The sequence below is a fragment of the Lampetra fluviatilis genome, chromosome 11 (assembly GCF_964198595.1).
Source record: "Lampetra fluviatilis chromosome 11, kcLamFluv1.1, whole genome shotgun sequence".
Lineage (NCBI taxonomy): Eukaryota > Metazoa > Chordata > Hyperoartia > Petromyzontiformes > Petromyzontidae > Lampetra > Lampetra fluviatilis.
The window spans coordinates 11,352,683-11,362,098 of NC_136285.1; positions in this window are offsets into that span (position 1 = coordinate 11,352,683).

Below are 9,416 nucleotides of genomic sequence, written 5' to 3' on the forward strand. Positions count from 1 at the left end.
CACTCGCAGCCACCAACACCAGTGACGGTTATCTGAACCTGTCCGAGGCCTCGTCTAGGTCGACTCAGCCTGAAATGCGAGACAAAGGCGGCCGGGCGTGGTGCTGGCCACGCCACCCCCTAGTGTACCGTTGCAGCCTTCATAAGTGCTCGCGAACGGCGCATTCCCCAGGAGTCTGTTTAGGCTATACGCGGGAGCTTTGTCTCGTCTTGGTGGTGATCGTATCGCGGTGAAGCTCCGAAGTTTGAACAGCTGAAGAAGGTAGCTCAACGGACCGCGTAGACGCAGAGGCCAGCTCAAGTCGAGAAGCGTCGTGGTATCGCCGCCACGGTGGAGTGGAGTTACTTCGCGCGCTGCGAGCGATTTGATGACATCCCTCGTGTCACAAGTTGGACAGCCGCCAATTCTTGCAGCGTGGGTTTGCAAACCCAGCCAAAGAGTTTCGTTCGATTTTTAAAAAAAAAAATATATTTTCATAGCCCGTTGTAAATCCACCGCTGGATGAAGACCTCCCATCGTAAAAGTTATTTTCACCCGACGTCACCACGTTACTCAGTGCGGGTTGGAACACGCGTGGGCCCCAGATCTGGGTTGGATATCACTCGCCAACGATGTTTGCCGCGACTGCGAATCGAACTTAGGTTCGCAGTTGTTCGTGGCGCAGTAAGCAACGCACCCCGGCTTCTCTCCCGCCCGATTACATATCCACACAAACGCAGCTAAGAACAACTTTAACTTGCGCCAAACTATAACAAACTAAAGCAACCGAGTTCGCAGTTGTGCAGAGACACACGTAAAATAATCACCACAACTCATCATTAACGCCTTATCCTCATCATTAGCAGCCCATAGGATTGACGATGGTGTATTGTGATGTTGCCTTGCGCTGTGATTTAAAGGACCTGAGTTCGATTCTCAGCCGCCGCTAGCATGGGTTAGCGAGTGAAATCTGAAACAGAGCTGCCACCTTTTCAACCTTCACCTTGTCTTGACCAACATGGGGAAGTATGGTCAAATAACCCCCACGATCGATGGGAATTGATAAAACTCTGTAAATTATTATGATTGTTTTCACAAAATATAATTTTTTAAATCAAATCTTAAAATCAATTCTTATTATTTAGCCTTCTGGTTTTATTCTGACATCGTATGATCATTATTATTTAACGGCTTCATTAGTTTTGCCTCTGTGAATGTTTAATTACGAGTGTTGTCACAACATGCGTGTTTGTAAATGTTTGTTTTTACCTTAACTTGCGAAGTTCGTCGCGAACCGTGTGGTATGAAAGGCGCTGTCCAAACAAAGATGATTCTCGTCGTTGCGTGCGATAGGCTGACGTTTCGAGTGATGGTGATTCTGCAGAGCAAAACGACTTGCGTTTAAAGATCGCGATTTTGCACCGCGGCTCCACAAGGAAACCGGAACATTTTAATAACAAAGCCGACAAATTCACCTTTGATATCGACGTAAAACAACCAATCTTCTTTTTCAAGACAATCCCACAACATTATTGACTTTTATCGACGCATCACTTTTTTTTTTGCCAAGTGGGAGGCTACTTTTAATTTAAACCAGTCGATACATCACTGACTGTAAGGGATTTTTTTGCTCAGAGTTCACTGACGTCCTCTTCTTCCCCAGCCCCTCATGTGTGCAGATGCTGCAGATGACAAATCCCTTACTAATTGGCTGTGTCGGGTGGTGGAGAGTTACGACACATTTATACTTACGCGATCTAACCCAAAAAAACATGTATTATGAATAATATTGGTCGCGAAAGCCTACGTGTTAAACTGTGCAAATATTACTGACTCTATTGTATATAGGGTGTGTAGGCATATATGTAGATACTACTGACTGTATTGTATGTAGGGTGTGTAGGAATATATGTAGATACTACTGACTGTATTGTATGTAGGGTGTGTAGGAATATATGTAGATACTACTGACTGTATTGTATATGGAATGTGTATGCATATATGTAGATACTACTAACTGTTGTACGAAAGAAAATGTCTTTTTTGGGGGGGGGGGGGGGGTATCGACAATTGTTGTAAACCTGTTGGATCAACCTTTTACATTTTCATTCAGGCCTTCTGAAAGGCTCTTATAATTTAGTTGATGGACAAACAGACAAACGGGACGCCGGGCTTTTACAATAGATTAAGTGACAATCCTCTCTACATCAATATTTTTAAAAAATATTTTTACGAACGCCCAAACTATACTTAACATCACCATAATGATTATCGGTCACTGCATGCTGCGTAAATTTCATCACAAATTTAAATATAATATTCTTGAATTAATCGACACGCACACACACAAACCTATCCATTTATTAAAATGATGTTGAGGAAGCTGATGCAATTTCTGTTTCGGCAAGATGTGCGTGGGGGGCGCATGTCTGTGATGCAGCACTTTGGAGGTGACTGTTGGTGGATCATCCAGAGATTTATAAACTCCCAAACCCAATGAACTACAAGGTGGCCACGAGATGGCAGTGTGGGGGGTGGGTTGAATCCATCTTTGTAGAGCTTTGAAGCGCTACCAACTCGGTCGCGTCGTGGCGTTTTGTTTCTGGATGCCCCAGATTCCTCCCACGTCAAGCCAAGCTCTCTCGTCGATGGAATTGGCCAAACATGCTCATTGCCGGGCCGTTCTGGACAGGAGTCCTGAGACTTAGCGCGGTTTACAAAGACGAAACAAAGAGCATTACATATTGACTTAAATCTTGAATACAAAGAACATTGTTATGCGCTCGATTACGGTAGGAGTATCACTTGCGTTTTACATGACGCATTGGGCGAACGCCAACTGAAATGTCAATGTGCCATCTGGGTGAGCATAATCTGCCCTTTCTGTCTATCCACTGCTGAATGAGGGCCTCCCCGTGCCGTGCGAGTCTTGGGAGCTATGTGACCATACTTCACCGTGCCTGTCTGTACGGGTTCGACACGATGGTCACCCATCCGAGCATTATTCAGGCTCAACTCCACCGCTTAGCCGCCCAGTTTTCACGATTATTTGGCGCATTCCATGTGATTTGGCCGTAGGCTTATACACAACGCGAGCCAAAACGCTTCTGCACAATCGCTCCTCTCCCTCCGTCCCTCAAAAAAAGTTCTGCCCGAGAAATCCGGCCTATAAATTCTAAGAAGCGTCAAGAACCGCCTCCGTGTTGTCTTATTCTTGCGATGTGGGCACGGTTATTATTATTATTAGGATATGTTTTGCTCAAATGCCGCTACTACTCTACCGCCTGGCTCTATGAAAACACATAATTCGCTGGAAGAAGTTTCCCCCCACCCTCTCCACTGTTTGCAGGTACATGTCAAGGGTCAACTATTTAGCAGCACTGCACAAATACAGCGGTGCATTTTTTGTCCGTCATCCTGAGGGTGCCGTTAGCGTTAGCGTGGCGGCGGCGGCTGCTGTGGGCTCATTCTGCCCGTACAGTTTCCACCGGCACTGCCTGTCGAATGTGGCCAAATAAACGATAATAACACACAAAAAAGAGGGGCTGGCAGGCATTGGGGTTGAGTCATGGAATTTGAGTCCACGGCCAGAAAGTGAGCGGACCAATGGCAATGGGCTTCAACCGCGGGTTTTTGTTTTGCTTTAAAGAGCCGTGCGTACATCTCCAATTCCCTCGGCCACCCAGCACGAGCCGTCGTGTTGCCTAGTATGCAATTTACTCGTACATACAGCCCTCTTCGGTGGTCAAGCCACTGATGAGGGCCCAACATTCCGCCCACCCCCCTCTCCCCCGTGGGTGGGAGATGTTCGATCATATTCTTAGGTTTTGTCGGTAAAGTCACGTAAATAAAAAATTAAAATTAATAAAAGTTAAATAAAATAAAAAATCACGACGTTTCGGAGGCAACACATGCTTCCGTCTTCAGGTGGAACCGTCACAACACGATAGCTGTATACAGCAATTTTTTTTACCTACGTGACTTTACCGAAAAAACCTAAGAATATGAATCCTTGCAGTCACGAAAGCTTCAAATCTAGAATGTTCGATCATACTTCGCTACGCTGGTCAGTGCGGCTTAGCAGAGGTGGGACAAAGTCATTGTTATGCAAGTCCAAGTCGAGTCGCAAGTCATCAAATTCATGACTCGAGTCTGACTCGAGTCCAAGTCACATGACTCGAGTCCACACCTCTGCGACTTAGTGAAGACGAGGTGATCGAGGGAAGCATGATTGTGTGGTTAGATTGATGACGTAGTGCCCATGAATGGGTTGCCCATAACGTGGCCCCCACAACAGCCTATTGCTGCACCCTGTTGCGTATGGGGATCGCCTTTACAAGAACTGCAAGCTTAAGCATGCTTAGCTTCTAAACTATACATTTTACTTTTTTATTTAAATCTTTCGTGACTGCATGGATTTATATTCTTGGTTCTTTCGGTAAAGTCACGTTGAAGGGAAATAATAAAATAATAAAAATATAAAACAATACAATTCTCACGACGTTTCGACTGCAACACAAGCAATCATCATCAGGTGTGAAATCCACAGCAATACAATTTGACGTGGATTTCACACCTGATGATGATTGCTTGTGTTGCAGTCGAAACGTCGTGAGAATTGTATTGTTTTATATTTATTTTATTTTATTATTTCCCTTCAACGTGACTTTACCGAAAGAACCAAGAATATACATTTTACTATTTGTTTTATTTTACCAGGTAAGGCCCACTGACATTTATGGCTCTTTTTCAGAAGCGACCTGGCCACAAATGATAGCTCAACGAAGTGGCTTATCGCGTGGAAATTTATAGCAGCCAAATAAGTTTAAAGGCAAGTTTTTTTTTAATGTGGAAGGAAAAACCAGAGGACCCGGAGAAAAGTCCACGCGACCACAGAGAGAACATGCAAACTCCAAATATACAGGCGTCAGGGTCGGGATCGGGATCGAACCAATGCTCTCCGGTATACCAGGGGAGGTAGTTAACATCTCGCCACCGTGTCGCCCCGAGCATCGGAAGAGATTGGACGCATTCCAGGTGATTTGTCCAATTAAACAAATAAAGTAGTCCTATATTCATTCTAGATTTGAAGTTTTCGTGACTGAAAGAATCCATGCTCTTTTGTTTCGGTAAAGTCACGTAGGTAAATTTATTTTTAATTTATTTTATCCTTATTCTTTTTTACCTACGTGACTTTACCGAAAGAAGCAAAGAGTATAAAGTCCTATATGCACAGTATAACTACAAGTAGTAACAATGGCGTGCATTTATTTACCTGTCCCGGAGAGACCAACTGAACCTCAAGAAAAATTTTCACGAGGGTCCTGAAATGCAATGTTAGACCAACTCGATATGAAGGAGTTGTTTTGAATGTGGGAGGAAACTGGAGGTAGCCTAACACAAGCCCTCTAGTGATGTGGCTGCTATGAGGTGAGGAATGGAGGTTGTTGTTGGTTGGTTGGTTGTTGTTGCGTGTATGTCAGGCATGTATCCTGTGCGTGTGTCCGGATGTGTCCTCTGTGTAAGTTCATTTGTGGATGTGGAGATAGTGGGGGGAGCGGTGGTGCAGTGATCAGCACACTGTGCTATGAACCCGGTGAACTGAGTTCAATTTCCAGCCACAGCTACACGTGATGATTGATGTTTTCATTGGTCCCGGGACTCTCCCAGGTGGATTTAGCCTCAAATAAATGCGTGATTCTGTAACCATCAGCATTGGGAGGATAAAGGCAGCCGGATGCGGTGCTGGCTTCACCACCCTCTCGTGTTCTATGTCAGCCCTTAATATCTTCTTGGTTCTTTCGGTAAAGTCACGTAGAAGGGAAGTAATAAAAAAATATAAATAAAACATAATAAAATAAAATAATTCTCACGACGTTTCGGCTACAACGCAAGCAGCCGTCTTCAGGTGAAGACGGCTGTTTTATTTATATTATTTTATTACTTACCTTCTACGTGACTTTACCGAAAGAACCAAGAAGACGAATCCCTGCAGTCACGAAAGCTTTAAATTGAAATTCAGCCCTTAATAGTTGCTTGCTAACAAAACTTGACCCCAAAAGTCTATAGGGTTTTTTTTGTGTATGTGGTTTTTGGGGATGTCTAGATGGGTTTGCATTATTATTGTTTTGCCTGAGATCAAATCGCCCAGAATGTGCTTTATCGCATTAAATCTGAGAAGCGAAGTGGGTTTGAGCATGGAAAAAAAAAGCGCTTGGATGGGCGAACACTACCCGTAACAGGTGTTATAGGCTGCTGCAGGGCTACGTTATGGGCAACGGAGAGATCAGTGCGGCAAACTCAACTGTTGTACCCTACGTCTATGCTGCCGCGTCTAAGCTTCCCGCCTTCACCAACCTGCACTGATCAGGCGAGGCTTGTGTCGTCCCTCTGGGGACCGAGGAGATCGATGATTAAATGATCGATGTTTCGCTCGGCGCGTCGTGATATTGTCTCACTTAACAACAGGGTGGGGGCCTCGTTAAGGCCGCTGCCACCTCCCACTTGCAATTGCAGTTGTCGCCCTGCGTCTGCGTGCAGCCGTACGATAGGAGAACGATCGACGAAGGCGTGGGAGTAACGCCGCCACGTGCGAATCGGACGCCTCGTCCAGCAGCAGCATTGTGACGAGGGCTTGTGACGCGTCGACGATATTACCCACCCCCCCCCCACTCTGGCCTCCGCACCTGATTGGCTCACAGGCGACGACGTCACACTTATCGCCCGTCTATTTAAGACCGAAACACGAGGAGGATTTCTCCACAACTTATGCCTGTCCACCTGATGATGATGGTGATGGTGGTTGTTGTAATAACCGGCGAAACGTCACGGCACTCGAATTGTAAATGTTGTAGTGGGTTTACTTTCCAACACACCGGCGTTGCTGTACTAGTAACGTAAAAAAAACCCCTTACTAATTGGCCGTGTGGCGGGTGGTGGCGGGTTCAACGACACATTTATATTCATGCGATCTAACCCCCCCCCCCACACTACGGACGCAGATTCGTCATCGTCCGAATCGTAGTGCGCGGCGACCCGAACGACGTCCCAACCGACCGGGGGCCCCTCTGTATATCCGCGGCGACAAAGCGAAACCATTCACACAGTTCTTCGTATGACCCACACGGCACTGGCTCCATTCCCAACCAACTCTCTCACACACACACGGACGCAGACGCACGCGCGCGCGCGGTCAATGCCGCGCAGCTGCAAGCGATCACCGGCACAACTGACAGAGCGCCCGCGATGTTGTTGATGTTGGCTCGGGAAGAACCCCTACCACCACCATCCCTCCTCCACACACCCTCCCCCCACCCTACCTCACTCCCCATTTTTACTGCAGTCGACTGGCTTACTGTATCGCCCGAGACAGAATAGGTATGCGCATCGTTCGATTTAATAGCCACAACGCCTTGCCTGGCACACTCGAACAAGTTTGATGGCCTTTTTATTAGCCAAGCGGCGATGCTAAGCACGCGATGATATCGCTGGTACAATGAACGCGAGACGGCACGCGCGCGTGTGTGTGTGTGGCTTTGTCCCTAATGCAGCTGTATTCTTGTTATTTCGTGCAGTTAGCATCGTGGTGTGGGGAGGGGGTAAGAAAACAAACACCTTTTTTTCCTTTATACGTTTAATGTCATTCCAGGCGTTGTGTGTGTGTTGTGCGAGAGAGTTCACGCAGCTGATGGGCCGAATGCGGTTTAGCGATGTGCACAAGACAGTAGTGGTAATAATCCATATTTGACATCGACCATCTGCAAAGGAATCGCATCATCGTTAGGTAATACGGATCATCGTAATCCAAGCTGATGCTCGCAACCGATGCATTTACTGGCGCATTCACGCAAAAACAGTATGCATTGTACAAGTTACGTAAAATAAATATATATTTGTAAAACGTGCCAATTATTTACCCAAGAGAGCCTTATGGAGTTTGAAGATTTTTTTTTCTGCAGAGCCTTGCATCTGGGTGTTTGGCCGATCCCATAAATATAATCATAATGAACATGGCAATTATTTATGCGGCAGAGCCTCACCAATTCTCAGGGCTCATTTTCAGGAGCGTCGTGCAAATGGTAATTTGGCCAAGTGCGTTACCCGTTGGGAGAAAACTGCAGCGCCTTGAGAAATCACCCCCTTCCCCCTGGTTGCTTCACAGCCTCAAACCTACAACACCTGGCAAAACGAACAGCCCCACCGCCGCCGCCGTTTTCCCATCTAAAACACGAAGCAGGCCCCGTTCCCGCTGAACTTCCGAGATCGGATGCGATCGGTTGCGTCCCCGCGGAGCGATTGATCGCGCGTTGTTTGCGGGCTGTCGCAACGAAACGGATAGCGACACAAAGGACATTCGACCGCGCGCAATCGGGCTGCGTTTCAGCAAGGCCACCTTTGAATCAACTACAGCCGAACGGAGGAGTTGCGGTGGCGTGCCAGCATTGCCACGCAAAGGAGCTCGCGCGTGCAAGAAGTACTCCAATTTGTATACTGTGCACCGTGCGTGTGTTGACTGTACACACGGTAACGAGTTGCGAGCTTCCCTCCAAACACAAGTTCGTGGCAGTTTGTTCAAGTTGCAAAACAATGTGTTTGTTCAACCACGCGAGAGGAGCTCGGGCGATGAGGATAGTTCGGATTTGCAAGAGTGACCTGCATGGGGCCATGAGCACGACAGATGGGGAGGAGGGAGACAATGTTGACCTCTACGTTTAATCGCAATTAAGTAATTTGGCTAGAGCAGGGGGTCGCCTACCGAATGAATAACAATGAGAGTAATTTTGTTTGTTTCCAAATCCGGCACAAAACTCAATATTTCCAGAGCCGCAATGCACGTGACCACGCACACACAGCGCGTACGTCACGTGACGACGCAGCCCGTATAGAGCCGCATTTGACCCGACCCCTGGGTTCGAGGTTGGGTGTCAGTAGGCGTCGAGAGAGTGTGGACGCGGTAGGAGAGGGCTTTGTGGACGTTCCGGCTGGTAATGTGCACCATGCAGGTGGTGGCGAAGACCCCATTCTGTCAACATTCTCGCCCCTCCCCCCACCGTACACCGTTCTCTCACAGCCAAGTACGCGTGCTGCCAAAAGCCAACTATCGCTTTTTTATTTTTACCCCTCATTGTCAAATTCGACGTCTCTGATTTGCTGACGCGTGTCCCTTTGATTCACGAATGTGAAGGAAACTCGCCGCGCAAAGTAGAACGAGGAGTAAATGGTGAGCGCAAAGGTGCTCCACGCGAAACAATCATGTCTAGCGCTTCATCAAGGCCAGCTGACTCACATAATGAGGCTCCATCCCTCGGAACGATCTGTTTTAGCACATTGTCATCCGTCTGTAAACACCCCCAATTATTTCAAGTGCCTTCAACTGCAGTCGCCTACCCTTCAAATATGTGCCCGCGTCTGTCCGTGTGTGTGTTCGCGCCCACGTG